We start from the raw sequence: 17,946 nt of genomic DNA on the forward strand, positions 1-17,946 counted from the left end.
GACTTTTGGACAATGCCAAATTCTTCATGAATGATGTTATATGAAAGATATTACTGGCGTAACGGTCGTAACGAGTAGGTGGCGTCATCTAGCAGCAAAAATATTAACGAAATTCAAAATTTAAGTTAATAGAATTTTTAAAGCGTTAGGAAGAACTGAATTGGACCTAAGTCATTAACTAAACAAGGTAAATCTTTGTGAATCTGAAAATCCTCAAGAAAATCCAATTCAGCAATTGAAAGAAGCTTTTTAAATGATTTTTTGGAGACACAAAAGTGAAATGTATGATTAAATTTCCAACAGTAATTAGCTATCGAAGATTTCTTAATTCCACGTTTTCGGACATTTTCTCTTCTGCTTTCATATTAATTTTTCATTTTTTAAAATTCCAACCAAACATCTATTTTCTTCATCTCTCTATTCAGCTTACGTGACACTGAATTCTTTCGCAGTATGGTATTATTGCAGAAGCTAAAAGCATGTATATAACTGTTTTTGAAACGTTCATAAATTTATAACCAACACTTTTTTAAATTATGTGCCGCTTAGTGCTTAATGTTTTGGATCTTGTAAAATATTCAGACTTTGAAAATAGTGTTATTTGGCAGGAGGGGAAGAATTTATATTACTTAAATCACACACATTTAAATCTAGCTTTTTCAGTTTTGATATTCAATAACTTTAAAAAAAATCTCTTGTATGTCGGAAATGAATTATTTAACAGATTTAGAAGTGACAATTTGTCAAATGTAGAATATTTATCAAAGCGTTCTTTAAATAAGTAATTGCTGAAAGAAGAAATAATTTAAAGTCACGTGATCTCTTGAGATTCTGCATTATCTATTTTTATTTCCTTGTACGAAGTAAAAAGGAAGTATTGTAATCGCGAAAAGTTTCAGGCAACATATTTCAACGAAAATATCCATTTTGACCGCTATCGAATGCAATTTAACAACGTTTTTGCGTGATATCTGTACGTAAGGACAGAATAAAAGACTCTTTTCCTTCAAAAAAATTTTGAAACTGCTTTAAAATGAATTCTGAAGAGAATTTTTCGTGGCGTCTCTACGAACGTATGTACGTTCGTGCGTACGTTCGTATCTCGCACAACTCAAAAACGAGTACCCTCAGAACGTTGAAATTTTGTATCTAGGGACTGCTATAACTTGTAGATTGCACCTCGTGTTTTGGTTGCAATCCGCCGCACCAAACGTATATAAATATATTTATATATATAATCCACTCTGTTACCCGTCTCAGTGATCTCAGTTTCTTTACTCTTATATGTTTGTAAATTGTACATTTTTTGCTTTAAAAATGATTGAATTATGTTGTTTTTATCTTCCGGTTAAGGTTTTTATGCCTTTCGTAATTCTGGAAGCAATATTTGTACAATTATCAACAATTTAAAAGCTGTTTAAGTGCGGTTAAGTTTTAAATAACATGGCGGACATATTTGTTTACATTTGAAACAGCAGAATTGTAGATTTGTTACCAATCTAGAGAGACTAAGCTTCGCAACATAAAAATAACGCTTTCATTTATTATTGCCAATTAAATCATGCTTAATCCTTTCTGGAATAATTTCGATGAAATAAGTGTTTAAGATTTACTTCGTAATTTTTAATGCAGATATTTTGAGTTTTTATGTATTTTTGCCTTGTCTCGAAGTGAGAACTGAGTTAATTGAATGAGAAGTACTAAATCGTCTGTGAAAAACTGTTTCTTTTCTGCTTTGTTTGCTTAATTCTTTCATACATCGTTTTAGCTTTATTATAGTATTTGAATAGAACATGTCGCAACGATAATTCTTCAAATGATATAAATTTTGTGCATTCAGAGTGTCGTTATTGTAAACAAATATAGTGAATTTTAAAGAGTGCATTTATTCTATTGTGGTTTATGCGCTGTCGACGAAGTAGATTTAATTCAATTCAATCAATTTAAATGAAATTCAAGAAAAAAATGCGTATAATTTAATATGCCGTACAAGGAAGTCATGTGGTGTACACATCATATTTTTTTTCCAAATGTTCATGAACATGAAAGCCAAAAATTTCATTGTCATGTCGAGATTTAAGTTTACCTCTTAAGTTGATCAAAACATTAAACACAACTCTACTAGACGTTTCATTCTACAGCTAAAATGAATACCATCATTAAATGTTGCGAGAACAGTAAATATTAACAAAGGAACAACTTTGTATTTGGGGTTCATTTAATCATGATCTCAATCGATTTCTAGGGCAAACAAGTACAGGTCCCTCTCAGTGGCGTAGCTAGGGTGGGGAAGACATCTGTTCCCGGGGCGCAGCATCCAAGGAGCGCCAAATTGATGACATAAATTTTAGAATGAAATGTTTTCCATTCTTGAAACACAAAAAGAGGCGCAAAATCTTTAGTTGTTTCCCGGGCGCTTAAAACTTTACCTACGCCTTTGGTCCCACTTCATCAGGAGCAAAGATTGGATTGTTCAATCATGGCAAAGCACATGAGGGCTATCTGCCTAAAGGGAGGGATGCCTACGTGGAGGACTTACTAAGAGAAACTGGCTCGTATACACGTTACACATGGGGAAAACCACGAAAACGCCCATGCAGCCAACCCGTTCGCGTGATTCGAACCTCTACCCGAACTACCAGTGTTCAGCGTCTTTACCTCTCGGCCGCTGGTGGGCTCTCAGGAGCAAAGAAATCTGCAAGACTGGAAAGCAACATGCGCAACGGTTGTATTGATACCTTAGGGCAGCAAAGCGAGCGAGAAGATAGCGCCGTCTGTCGGCAAAAATAGCAACGAAATTGAAAAATTTATTGAATAAAATTTTAAAAGGAAAGAAAGACTCGATTGGACTTAAAGTCATAAACTAAACAAGATAAATTATTGTGAATGCGTAAAGAACTTCAAGAAAATCCAATTTACCAATTGAAGAAGCTTTTTGAATATTTTTTTTTTTTTCACTTCAGCTTTCTTCTCTTTTGTTATAACAATAAATATCTTTTAATTATTGCTGTAATTTCTATAGAAACATCATCAGGTAAAACCAATTTAAATAAATGTTTGAAATAATTATTTGGTCTGATTAAGAAATAAGAACTTAAGAACTTTCCACGAAATTAAAAATTCTTTCAATGTAGGGCTTCAAAAAAAAAAAAAAAAAAAAAAAAAAAAAAACTATAGTAGACACATATTTAAGAATTTGAAAGAATTTTGTTTCTACAAATAAAGGAAATGCCTTTAGTGTTTCATATTTCTTTTCTGACTCGGAAAAATAGCCATAGACTTTTAAGACGATAATTTTATGTCCACATTTAAGTTTCACACAGTGCATTGCTGTTTTCTTTTTATGTGATTATGGAAAAGCTTCAAGGATTATCTGCCTAAGGGAATGGATGCCTTCGTGAAGGACTTTTTAAGGCAAACTGGCTTATATGCACGTTGCACATGGGGGAAACCACGAAAACACTCATCCAGCCAGCCCGTTCACGGGATTCAAACCTCGGACAGAACTACCAGTTTTCAGCGACTTTACCGCTTGGCCGCTGGTGGGCCTCACATTGTTGTATTATGTATAATGTGAGCACTGCAATTAGCTTTAACATCACCTTCATTTAATTAATGTAAGGCTGTCACTATAAAAGGAATGCCTTATTCCAAAATTACACTTTGTATTTATACTAAAACAAGAAATTAACTTTTATTCTAAGAGCAAACTTTTCACAATTTATTTGCCCATCAGTGGACGAGCGGTAAAGTCCCGGAACATGAGTAGTTCGGTGCGACGTTCGAATCCCGCGAACGGGCTGGCTTCATGGACATTTTCGTGTTTTCCTCATGTGTAACTTGTATATGAGCCTGTTTCCCTAAAAAAGGAAGCACCGAGTGGTTATTATTATTATTATTATTTATGTGTTGCGCGATAAGCACTACACGGAAGGGAGGGATATCTTTGTAGAGGACTTTCTAAGGGAAACACATTACACATTGGAAAAACCACGAAACCGCCCATGCAACCAGCCCGTTCGAATCTCGGATCGAACTACTAGTTGTCAGGAAATTTACCATTAGTCCGCTAGTGGACCTGGCAGAGTGGTTAAAACCGCTGAATATTGATAGTCCGACCTGGCTTTGGATTGATCCCAGGCGAACGGGCTGGCTGCATGGTTGGTTTTCGTGGTTTTTTCCATGTGTAATGTGAATACGAGCCAATTTCCATTAGAAAGTCTTCCACGAAAGCATCCCTCCTCTTAAGCAGACAGCCCTCGTGTCTTTGACATATTCAAATAACCTAATCCTCCCTTAAAACATTCTCCACGAAGACATTCCACCCCTTAGACAGATAGCCTTTTGAGTGCTTAGCCATAATCAAATTAACCAAACCTCACAATATTTTTAAACATAGGAATATTCTATCTGCGCTTTCATTTGGATACTCAAAACTGTCAATTATATATAATTTACTGAACAACCGAATTCCATATTAAAATAGCAAAGACACACTGGGAATATTTTCATTTTTGTTTGTTTGTTTGTTTGTTTGTTTGTTTTTGTTTACTTGAAGCCTCAATTTGAAGACAAAAATAGTGGATAATAATTTTTCAATGTGATCAAAACTATTTTTAACGCCTTTTTACCAATCACGTTTGTAAACCAGTGCCTTAAATTGTAATCTACCGCTTGACATTTTCTCGCTACTTTGGAATCTTAGTAAACTAGTTTAATTTCATTTCAAACTACAATCAAATGAGTTTATAGGAATGATTGTACTTAACTACATGGTATGTCGAGCTATGTCCGCATTATCTATTATATCTTCTTCTTTAGAATTTGCTTTTAAGATAAACTTATCTATTAAAGAACTGGACGACGATGAAATGCTTTTATTTTTATGATAATAAAAATGTTTGTGCTATTTTATTGCTGAAACCCTCCTATATCTACTTTTAAAAAACACTCTAGTACACAAATAGTACTCTTTACTTCTTGTAGTAAACTTCTTGTGCTGCTGCTAACCGTTCATAATCTTTTTCTCAATTTTGTTATACGGACATAATGGCTTCGTCTTCTTTTTTGTCAGTTTCTATTTATGGGAATAAAATAACTTAATGGGATATGATGAACACTGTGAAGTATATAACATAATATATATTAAAGGAATACGAATATATATGAAGAAACATTGGCAATTTTCTTCATTTCTTCATATACGAATACTAAATTGTCCCGCTATTGCTACACTGAAAAGTAATCAAAAAATCAAAACCCTTTACCTTTCTCGTGCTTCTAAATACAGAACTGATGGGTTGTGGTTTTCTGGATTGAAGAAACTAGAAGATATATTCTTGACTTCCCTCTATCCCTTTACCGTCACTCGCATTTGGTACCAGCTACTGTGAGTTATCACCAATAGATCAAGTATGCCTTCGGCCTTTCCCCGTTTGTATCAAAAATAAGATGTACTATTGGTACATCTAATCACCCAGAGGCGTAGAATGCATTCAAAAACTCTAAGGTTTGGAGTAATCTGGTCGTGGGGAAGCAAAAGTTTCCATATATCTTAAGTTCTGTGGAATCTGCAATCTTTACAAATGGTTGCATTCAGTCTCTGCTAGATATTAATTCGGAGTTATTTAAGGAGAAGCATTCTGAATTGAGAGCACTTTGTCACAAGATAGGAAAACAGTTTAAGTCTGCGTTCAATTATTCAGTAATGTCCTTAACATGCACCGAAACTTCAAAGTTCAATCAGACTTTGGTCAAAAACACAAAGTTCATAAAAATTAATTCTTGACAGCAGAAATTAACTCTCTTTTATTTACGCGCAGTTATGCACAATATTCGAATCGTCTGTTTTTAGCCGCTGCCAAAACCCCAGCTGCTCGAAATTTTGTTTTTCCGTTCATCTTTAGGTGGCGCTGTTTAGGGATGGAAAATACGGCAGTTTTTTTACCGTTTATTATTCTCTTGACTTTTTCCTACTTTTTTGGAGGGAATGGGCAACTGTTTCAATACTAAAAATTTTTAAAGCTACAGTTTTGATAAGTTTGATATTGTAACATTCTTTTAAGAAAATAAAATTCATAAATGTAGTATTAATTGAAGCCTAAATTTATGTAAACATAAAATAAAAGCTTTATGTAAATATGAAATATACAAAACTGCACTGGATTGTGTAAGCAGTGAGCTTGGAACAGAATTAAAATAAGAGCATGTTGGATCAATTTCTCAAGATGTTTACAATAAAAATCGGATCTAAGTTGTTGAAAGTTCAGTTTATGGGATCAAAAAAATAAAAATTATATAAAGCAGGCATTATTCTCTAGATTAAATGACGATGATAGTTACTGAAAGATAAGTTGCTGGGCAAAACATTAAATTAATATAATCGTCTGCTACAAATTAGATGGCGTCATACATTTATAAATGTCGGTTCACTTTTCAGATCGTTGCCACCAAATATTAGAGCCTTGTATTATGAGTAAAAAAATTAAATAATGAAGAATCTGCATAAATATATGTATGCTTCTCGCATTGTGGTAAAACAAGGGTACCTAGAGCCATCAAATTTTGAATAACGTACGTTTCTACCCGAATGTAGGCATCTGAAAGCCCAAATTCGGAATTTGTTTTATTATCTATTTCATACTTTGTAAAACTTTAACGAATTTTACATTAACAAACTCAATTATTTCAAAGCGAGCAATGGCAATACTGTACGGGGCAGGGGAATTTATCTTCTGCGCGCGAGCCTGTGTATCAGAAATTCTAAAGATGTGCTCATTTTAAAATTATTTTGCGGTATTGCTGTTGAACTGAATTTTATGGTTTAAATGGGAGGAACACCATATTTAATAAATAAAGGTAACACACAAATTGGTTTAAAAAAAACACTCTTTTGAACGTAATTTAAAATCTGAAACTTTCAGATTTTTTTATCTTTTTTTAATCTCTTAATATTAATTTTATCTTGCTTTAGCATTAAGTGAGATAACCCAGGCTTCACTAATAATGGCTAGCACAATTTTCCTAGTATTGCAATACTATAGTTTCTTCTTGAGTGAAAAAGTGATAATCCTACTGTTTCTGCATATATTGCCATTATCCATGAATTCCTGTGTTGTTCTGTATCATGTTATTTGGTTCTATGACATTAAAGAGAACCCCTTTTACAGTAATTTTGCTTTCCGCCGTACCTTTCATTAACCCTGTATACCTCGGATTTTATTCATAATCAAAAAAGTATTTATATGAAGTGAAATCAGCAAATATTAAATGTGAATTGAAATCAGCAAATAATAATCTCTAAATAAAATACCAATGAATTCGCTGGTTTTCAATGATTTTATTACCATGCAAAGCATAAATGATTTTATTACCATGCTAACTTTTGAATTACAAAGGCACAGGTCGCGAATTAAGGTTGCCAACCCTTAAGAAGATGAAATATCTGAGTTTCTGGAACAGTTTTAGATTTATGCTCAAGAGAAATGCAATCAAGTATCGAAGAATTAAAGATAAATAATTTTGAATTCATATGTATGTATGTCTAATCTAATAATTCTTATCGTTAAGTACTGGATTAGATTTTTAATAAAAATGTACATATTTATTTGTGGAAAACATTTATGTGTAGATCTTTAAATTAAAAGAGCTAAAGGAAAGAAAAGAGGAGGGATAAATGAACAGAAAGAAAAAATAAAATAATTTTTTTTTTTTAAAACCTGAAAGCTTTCAGATATTAACGTTTTGTGTGTTACATTTATTTATTAAATATCATGTTCTTCGCACTTAAACCATAAAATTCAGTTCAAGAGCAATATCGCAAAATAATTTTAAAATGAGCCTATCTTTAGAATTTTCGATACGCAGTCTCTCGCGCTGGAGATAAAAATGATTCCCCCTCCCTCTCCGTACAGTGTTGCCATTGCTCGTTTTGAAATCGTTGAGTTTCTTAATCAAAAACTCACAAATGCTTTACAAAATATGAAATAGATAATAAAACAAATTCCAAATTCGGGCTTCTAGATGCCCATATTCGGGTGGAACGTTATTCAAAACTGGATAGCTCTAGGTACCGTTGTTTTACCACAATGTAAGAAATATTCATACATTTATGCAGATTCTTCATTATTTAATTTCCTTAAATATAATACAGGGCGATAATATTTGGTGGCAACAATTTAAAAAGTGATTCGCTGTTTATACTGAATTAACGCAAAACGCCAACATGAAATTAATAGTCCTTCTGTGTAAATTGTCCCTTTGGGCTAAACATGTATTAGAATTTCATAATGTTGTTACAAAAGCATAAAATGTTTAAAATTCCCCGTATGTACGCTAGAACAATAGACAAATGGCGCTGTGTATCTCCGATGTTCTACGATAATTCTATTTGAGACAAGCAGCATCTAAAACTCTACAAGTAGTGGTTCAGTGATAAATATATGTTCAAAATACCCAATCTAGTTTAAAAACCGAATTTATTTGAATATCAAAAATTCTAATATCTTATCTAATACCTCATCAGCAGCATTCAAGCTGCGTCAAAACAAACTGAAAATCGATATTTCAAGTTCGGACTGTTGCCATTCCGAGGCAGAGAAAAGTTTCTATTCGAACCGGAACACTGTATAAGAGTTTAAATGTGGAATTCTATTTTAAAAAAAATTGTGTGAGGAGTTTACACATAAAATTTTTGCAATTTTATTTGAGCATGTAAAACTCCTCTGTACTTCGATGCTTTGCAACAATGCTACACAGAATGATTAGCCACCGCGTGTGGAAACTTCTAGGAAGGTTACGTTAGTCAAAGACGAATCCGTATCAGAGAGTAATGCAGCATCGGAAATGCAATCGTTAACGCGATAAATTGAGCTAGTGGGGAACCGGCAAAATGTCCACACAGGAGAACCTCCGTTGAATAAGCACCCGCCGAGAAGGAAGGATGAAAATTTTTCCAAGTGCAAAATTAAAATGAACTGCTGATTATAACTGCTTATGAAACTGTGCTCCTGTATGTGTGTGTGTGTGTGTGAGTATGGCAAAGCCTTGAGGGCTATCTGCTAAGAGGAGGGATGCCTTCGTGGAGGACTTTCTAAGGGAAACTGGCTCGTATACACGTTACACATGGGGAAAACCACGAAAACGCCCATGCAGCCAGCCCGTTCGCGGGATTCGAACCTCGGACCGAACTACCAGTGTTCAGCGACTTTACCGCTCGGCCGCTGGTGGGCTGTGCTCCTGTATGGGTGAGTCATTGTGCTCCTATGAGGGAAGCGTTATCCGATGGTCTTAAACCCCCGGTCGCTTGCATAGCTGCGTAAATTCCTCCGATATGGACGTGTCTTAAATCGGAGATGAACGCCACGGAGTCCACGTGCTTCATCATGGAGCAGGCACTCTCTAGTACACGAGCAACTGCTATTAGCTTCGGTCTTTTCTAAACGACCGTTTGGAAGATCCTGAACTCGAACCATTAGGATATATATTATATTTATATACAGCATCGTTCTAGCATTTTCACACAAAACCGGACTTTTTCTGAAATAACATACCCTTTTTTTTTTTTTTTTTCATATTTCGATTCTATGACTCAAATTATGCCCAATTGCCATGTTTTATAAAAATCGAAAAAGTAGTTTTTATTTTTTTTTTTAAATTAGCTCTCAAAATTTTAGCTCTTCCATGTTATTTGAATTTGGTATATATTTATTAATATCTCTTTTTTTATTAAACTTACTTGATTCTTCCTTTCACCTTTCGAAATTTAGGTTAATTCCAAATAAATTTCGCCCATTTTATATTATTTATTTTTTAAATTTGTGTTTTTAAATAATTTTTATAAATTTTTCGAAAATCTTGTTGAATATTCTATAAAATTTTTACCATCATCTTAATGTACATGTACTTCTAAGCATGCCTGAAAAAAAATCGAGTTTTTATTCAAAGATTTCAAAGATATACTAAAATTTCTATATTGGCGCGTTTTGAAATTTGTCATATCTTTATATACATAAGGCGGCTAAAGTGTGTGTCGCCGACAGTTTATTATTGCCATTCGGAAAAATGAGCGCGGAAATTACCGTTTCAGCAGTTTCTAATTAATATCTCGGCCGAGTAAAGTCGTACGAAGATGAGAACGGTATCGATGGATTCGGAGAATTTTTTAGAATCCGAGAATACGTGTCTCGAATTTCAACTCGGCGCCGTTCCGTAGATATTCGAGAAAAAAGAATTTGGCAGGTAGCCAAATCACTGTAATAGGGAAAACCCAAGAAAGAAAGTGGAAAATGTAGGGAAAAACGTAGGGGAAAATTAGTTTTTAATTAATATCTCGACTAATTAAAGTCTCAAGAAGACGCGAATGGTCAAAATGGTGTGCCACGGACCAGCGGAATCCAACGGTGTGCTTCGCTAAGCCCGTGAGCCAGTCGTTTCGGAGGAGATAATGTTAATTCACCCCATATATATATATATATATATATATATATGCGGCTTAAGTCTCTGTTTGTCGCCGATAGTTTATTTTTGCTTGCGTAACTGTACTAGCGAATGGGGTGAAGTTGCCACAGCACAGGGTTGTCGTTTCAATTGAGACGTAGACAATTTCCTGTAAAACTTGCCTTTGCTATGACTATCCATAAATTTCAGGGCCAAACGCTTAAGCGTGTTGGCATTTTTTTGCCTGAGCCTGCATTTGGACTCGGTCAACTTTATGTTGTCTGTTCAAGAATTCGTGAAAGAACGGACGTAAAATTAAAAATAATGGATGGTCCTCTGCAAGGCGAGCTTACAAGTGATGGAAAGATCTACACCAGAAATGTTGTGTGCAAAGAGATATTTGACATGTGAATTAAATTAACATTTCATTATTTAAATCACCTTTCTTGATTGAGCTAGCAGTGGGCTCTTAAGAAATGTACCGCCAGTGGTTTCCTTCATTTCACTCTACTTTAAGCAATTAAGCAAGTAGAAGGGGGGACCCCGTGGGACAGTAACCAAAGAGTCGTCCTCGCCGCCTGCCCTGGGTAATTCAGTTTAAATTAGCAGACACCTTTGCACAAATCATTTTAATTGCAATTCATAATATCTAGAACAGCGGTCATTTCGTATGAACTACAAGTTCTGCAGATGAATGAAACAACTATTTATTCAGTAAAAATGCAGCCTTAAATTAGCATTGCTAAAATCAACAGCATCAAAATAAGCCGAGAACATTGAGTTCTAAACATAAAAATTGCATCAAAACGAAAGCATATTTCACAATAACAATAATAATTGTTGCCATTCAGCAAAAAAGAAAAGTAATAGCAAAAACATAAGTTGGATACGTGAATTAGTAGTTAAGTTTAAATAACGATATTAATTATTGTACAATCTTTAACACTTGGTTTCAGTTCTGCACGTATCTGAAGTTTTATTTTCGTTAGCATTGATGACATAAACAACATCAAAAAAGGCTGAGAACAGCATTCTAAACATTATGTAAAAAAGAAAAAAAAAATTTTTTTTGTTAATAACAAATATACAGGCAATCCGACCCATAATTCTATATGCCGCTCCGGCGTGGGCAGCTACTGCACGTTCAAACCGAGCAAGGCTTCAAAGTTTTCAGAGTAAAACTCTCAGATTCCTCTCGAACTCTCCGTGGTTCGTTAGGAACACTGTCATCCATAATTCTTTAAAGATTTTACCATTAGATGCTGAATTACTAAAGATTACATTCAAATTCTACGAAAAATGTGATTCCTCCACTCACGAAGTTATTAAAAACATAGGGGAGTACGACTATCTAATCGAACAGCCGCATAAACGGCCCAGAACTATACATCATAATGTTAGATGGTAATTCTTGTATATATTTTATTATTTTCAACTATTTAATCTAGATTTTGTTTCATCTTTATCATCCTTTTCATCTTACTAATGTACGATACTGTGTCAAATATACGATAATGTGTAAAAGATATGCCAAAATTTAGTTGCTATTATAGCTTATCCAACGAAGACTTCATCTGTGGCCGATATAAGTCGCCACCCCTGATCAACTTCTTCACTACTCAAGACTTTGCACTTTTATTACAAGTGCACAGGACTTTTCCAGTTTATGGAATTTAACGAACTTTTACAGGTCCTTAGGGGATTGATAAACATGTAGTGGTAAAGGCCCTCGGGTCGAACACCACTTAACGAATGATGATCTCCGATCTCTCCGAATAACAAATAATAATCGTTGCCGTTCAATAATAAGAAAAGTAATAACAAAAACATAAGTTGAAAATCATAGGTGAAGTAGTAGTTAAGTTTAAATAACGATATTAATTACTGTACAGTATTTAACAAGTATACATGGCATTTTACGATGCTCTGACCGAATAGTAATGGAGCGAATCGCCCGGCATATGCTGTTCTCCCTCTATTACTATTAATCAATTTCTTAAATCACTATATTTAATGGCACGTAGCTTTTTCCAAAGAGGAAATGGAAATATGCGTCCTGGCTACGTCCCCGCTCTTTGACACTTTTTGTTCACTATATGCCATTTGAAAACTTTCTGAAGAACATAAATGCCAAATCAATAAAATATAACTTTTCTTTTTAATTTGCTTAAAGCATACAATTTTACTAGTGTTTTCTTTAAGAATTTGAAAGTAATACCAAAAGGAAAACCCAATTTACAATTTTAATTTTTCTAAAACTAAAACATGCCGCTCTAATTTAATCATTAATAATTATAACTTCTGGAGCCTCTATTTTATGTTACTTTTGTGGAATTTTTATGGTTTCTTTTTTTGTGTGTGGTTAGTATAGCGTATATCTTCGGAGCGAAAGTTTGATGATCCATACTCTTACAAGATTTTCTAGTTAAGAAATATTCAGAATCAATTGTATTGATATTTTTTCTTTTGTTGTCTACATGAATTTTCTGCACATAATTATATTTAAAAAATTGCTTTGAGAAAATTTATAAAATGATGGTCTTTCTTACTTCACTTAATTTCTTTTTATTTAGAAATCGTTTATTTGCTTTATGTGAATTCCGTGTGTAACCGCGATGTTGTAAGCGTTCAGATAAGCAAGGCTTTGTTAGTGACCTGCGGAAATTTGTAGGCTTAAGTGAGCGTAAGTCTGATTTTTGTTTTGTTTGATTTTTTAATTGCCGTTAAAAGATATATGTGCACTGTTTTTGTATTTAATGTTTTTTTGTTTTATAATTTGCATAATATGATGCCACTAAATGGCTAATATCAAGTAAATTGTCGCATGCGATGTGCATCAAACATACTGGCCGCCAACCACACGCTAACTAAGTATTGAGAAAACGTTATAGATATTAGATGAGAATTTATAGTGAATGACTTCATATTTCTTCCGATTACGCATTAGATAATTGCATGTATAAAGGAAAGCATGTATATTTTGTGTTTTTAGAAGCAGCATCCATTGTTTGGGTTTTTATAAATCTAAACATTCATATATATATGTGATCATTCTCACAGGAATGGATGAAAAGAAAAGTCATGTATTGCGTTGGGAAATGCAGCAATGTATCATTATTTGCAAAATTTTAATCTTTTGAAGAGTTAAGTTATTATTATTTGGGAATTGCGTTGGAAATTTATTACCTGAAAACTGCTGCAGTGTTTCATCATACGTTTATCAAGCGCAAATACACAAATGTTTCTTTTTTTTAAAAATTAATTGCTGTTTTATAGTTTTTAACTTTAAATATTGTACTAAATATTACATAGTTATGATTTACAAAATCTGAAATTTAATTAGTGTTTGCTTAGGAAGAAAATATGTTTCTGTTGACAAACGATGTCAAGGTTCCTAAAAAACATTAAATTTGATTCTAAAGCATGTTAATGTTTCTGTCATATTTTAAGGCGTTAAATATTTCTAAAACTCCCGAACTGCTTTTAATTCAACTTAATCATTATAATAACGTTTTTTTCTTGTATGTTGCTTGTTTGAAGCTTATGAAGAAAACAATACTAGTCTTCTAATAATATAAAAATTTTGACATAATGACATCAATCATTTTTACTTACTCATTTTATATGTAGTATCTAGTAGGAACTAAATTCTATATAAAAATTAAGTACATGTATAAAATGCAGATGTGTGAAAAGTATTAGAGTAAATGCAAATAACAATGATTAACATAGATTTGTTTTTATATTTTACAAAAATTAAAAGTTTAATATTTAGTAGCCTTGTTTTTACTCTTAATGAGTATATATATGCAATTTAACATATTTTCAATTATGTGTTTTATATTTATTTCTTTATTTCACTTTCACAATACCCAATTTCAGTGAGTTGCGTGTTAAAGTTCTATTTTTTGCTTCAGTTTTCTGTGGACAGTTTGTTATAAGTTCTCGATCTGCTTAATATCAAATCACTTTTGTAGCCTATTCATGTGTTTTGATATTGTTTTCATTCAAAAATTGAGTGATAAATTTTGCTTTGAGGTAAGGAGCTTTGTCATGCGTAAAAACTCAGTTGTTAGCAGGAAACTACAATAAATTGTGTCATTAAGCTGTATTTTGGGACTTTTTGTATTAATTTTAGTTCGTTATTCACTCTACAACATCAAGGTTCCCTGCAACTTCATGCATACTACTTTGCTTTGTAACTTTGTTGGATGCTTGAGCCACATATTGAGGTGAAATTTCAGTAATTTTATATGTATTGATTTTTTTATCTTTTGTACACACAAAATATTTATTTTACAAATGTTTGGGTTTTGGCACTCAAGCTGTTCCATCTTGCTTCAGCGTACTACATTACTGAATTAGAAGCATTAAGAGAAGAGCATGTTTACTTAAGAGGATGTCAAGCAGAAAAGAAAGTCCAGTAGTAATCAGTTTTCAAATGATACTCAGACTTTGATATTAGATTATTCTAAAAAAATTTCAAGTTTCTTATTTTGCTTTCCTGTTATTCTGTAAAAGTTAATAGACTTGTTTCCACTTTGGGGGGTGATTTTGCTTTCACACTTTCCAGTGCAGTTGAACAGTATAATATCTGTTATATTTCAAAAATAAATTCTCACTGATTTTTGAGATAATTTTTATCTATCTGTAATTTCTGGTTTGTGTGTACCTTTTTTTACTGCAATAGGCATTTAGAATGTATATTTTTTCTTTGAGAGATTCGCTTGTTTTATTTATGAATGTGAAAACAAATATAAAAAGTTAATAAAATGCCCGATTATTTACAAAGAAGTAAAAAACAAGTTTTAAATATCAAGATAGTTAATAAAGAACTAATGTAATGTGGAATTGTGGTTAGAAAGAAAACAGTTGAATGATTTATTTATTACGCATTTTAACCAGGAAGAATTTTTTTTTTCTTTTTTTTCTTGGCATTTTTATCTTACTAAATAAGATTTAGATTAATGATTTGAATAAAATAATTGGAATGTTTAAAAGGCTAAAGTGCAGAATCGCCCACTTCTTTATTTAACGCTTTTTGCAAGAGTAAGAAGAATTGGATTTTGTCAATTTTCTTTGACTTTTTAATTGAAAATAGGTCGATGTATACATGGATAAAGTTAAGGGAGTGTACAATGCCATTTTTGTGCAATTCTGGGATGATTTTTTTAAAGTGAAAATTGGTCGATGAGCACATGGATACCGAGTTAGTGCAATTATTCTTAGAAACGCGCCAAACAGTGGGCGATGCTGCACTTTCCCCATTTAAAATTAATTTTTAAAATAGTTAAAGTTTATTTATTTGTTTGATTTTCTCGTATCTCTTTTTCCTTAATTCATTTTTGAAGAATTTGTATAGTTATTTGATTATAACTAATGTTTGAGGTAAGCAGTGTTCTGTCATTAAGAAATATTTTTTGGTACTTTCTGTTCATTTTGGCACCAGGTTTTTAAACGCAGTATATATATATGTTTCATGTATACTTTACCAAGTTCATGTTTACTTTTCACATGCATTTTGTGGTTGCCATTTTTCCACGATTGCTTATAATATGGCATTTGAAGAATTTTCTTGTCCCCTAAGACTTTTGCCATAGGAACTATGCAGGGCTCACATTAATGGCATGTATTCGTGATATTTATAATGATGAGGAATTTGATTTAAATCATATCAAAGACGGAGTACATCAAAATGAAATACTACATTTAGTAAGGAATTATAAGCCAAATAAAATAAAAACATCTGCCCTGAAGATAAGGATAGTGCCGAAAGATCAACTTCCAGTTCATAGCGCAGCGCGGTGTTTCCCTCCTCCCCCCACAGAGCAGCGTGAAATTGATAAACAGATTTCGGAATGGTTAGAAAAACAAAGGATATGTATGCCTTTATACATTTTCTGCAGCAATTCCACTTTTTGTTTGATGGACATCGAAACATGATTTCGCTTTGTAGATAGATCCTTTGGCAGCTCCTTCAGAACGGAAATTCTAATTGACATAATCGAAAGTTCAAGCTTACTTTTATAAAATTGCTCTAACACTCTACAAAAAATAATAAGCCGGATCTAATTCGAAGATTAAGGAACAACGCAATCTGCAACATTAACTGAAATAGATAATTAGATAATTTTAGCTTAGCTTATACCGTCCGTTATACATTAAACACGCATGCACAGAAAGTTTGTAGCTTTGAGATCCGGATTAAAGACTTTTGACTGTATAACTTCGTGTATCCAGAAACCGGGGTTCATACGCAGATCATAGAAAGGCTGTGGTGATCCGCGAAATAAGAAGCATAGAGGAACTGCAAGACATCACTTGGACTCGTCTTTTGCAGAATTTACGTGGCGGAGTGTAGATGATAGTGATAAATTTGAAATTTTATTGCCAGTAACCTAGTTATCACCGTTATAAATTTGGATGAAACAATTATTTTTTTTTTATAAGTAATGTTCAACTCTACTGTAATTTTAATTTTTGGTAAGAATTTACAATTGGGTGCCTCTTGTTTTTTTTTTTTTTTTTTTTTTGTTTTGTGATTTTTTTTTGAAGCCAAGATCGGCGGCAGGAAGGCAGATTTTCAAGATGGCCACTACACAAAACCAAAATAAGAAGTGAAAGAATTGCACAACTTGGTGTTCATGTACACATCGATCTATTTTTAACTTAAAAAATCAGAGAATTGCACAAACTAGGCATTGTGCACTGCCTTAACTTTGTCCATTTACAAATCGATCTATTTTCACTTGAAAAAATTCAGAAAGCTAAAACAAAGTTAACTATCATGGTAACCAGAAATGGGGTTTAATCGCCAAAACTGAACAAACTATGTCGTTAATTGAAGGGCACCCAACTCTACACTAGAACTTAATTTTTATTACAAAGTTTGTATCGAATTTCTGTTATTCATTGTAACAGATGTAACAGATCACAATACTTTTGATTTTGTTAAGTAAAGCTTAAACCCATTACAATTCAAATATGTTTTTAATGAATTAAATGTATGATTTCATCATATTGGATATCGCCTATGTTCATGTTGACGATTACTTGGAAAAGCCGTTACCAACACATGGTCCTTATAACCGATAAGTGCAGTGGAGTGCCACAGCATTTCAGAATTTTGTGTAAGAGCAACTATTGTTGAATCAACAAAATGAAATTTATGGTTCACAGTAAAATGTCTCTAACTTGCTTTTTCTACTTCTTCCTGTTCTATTTTATATGCTTACCAATAACCTGAAGATTGATTTCTCTGATGATTTTTGCCATGAGTTATGTTTCCTCTTCATTGGGAACCTAAGCATGTCTAAGTTTTTTTGGTATTCTGTTAAGTACCTAGTATTGTCGAAAAACATTCCTGACTTTGTTTTTCCCTAAACTGAGTAGATTTTCATTAATGAGTTAATTTCGTTAATGTACCATAATTTTTTCAGGGTTCTATTTTTTTCATATTGGGTTCTCAGATTAGATTTAGAGAATACTCTTCTCATTAAACAAATATTA

At 32.9% G+C, this 17,946-nt stretch overlaps 1 protein-coding gene across 5 annotated transcripts in view; it reads left to right on the forward strand.

The window, feature by feature from the left end:
* Positions 1 to 12,992: 12,992 nt before the first annotated feature.
* The window catches only part of LOC118193293 (ubiquitin-associated protein 2-like), an 89,769-nt gene continuing 84,815 nt past the window's right edge, over positions 12,993 to 17,946 (forward strand). For 4 of the 5 annotated variants that reach the window (XM_035364350.2, XM_035364353.2, XM_035364352.2 and 1 more), the window contains exon 1: positions 12,993 to 13,120. The gene's annotated coding sequence lies outside the window, so the exon portion shown is untranslated. The remainder of the gene's footprint in view (positions 13,121 to 17,946) is intronic. The other variant, XM_035364349.2, reaches the window with a different exon arrangement.

This window comes from Stegodyphus dumicola, chromosome 4, assembly GCF_044657685.1.
Source record: "Stegodyphus dumicola isolate Sdum_Otavi_A_Nest chromosome 4, ASM4465768v1".
NCBI lineage: Eukaryota > Metazoa > Arthropoda > Arachnida > Araneae > Eresidae > Stegodyphus > Stegodyphus dumicola.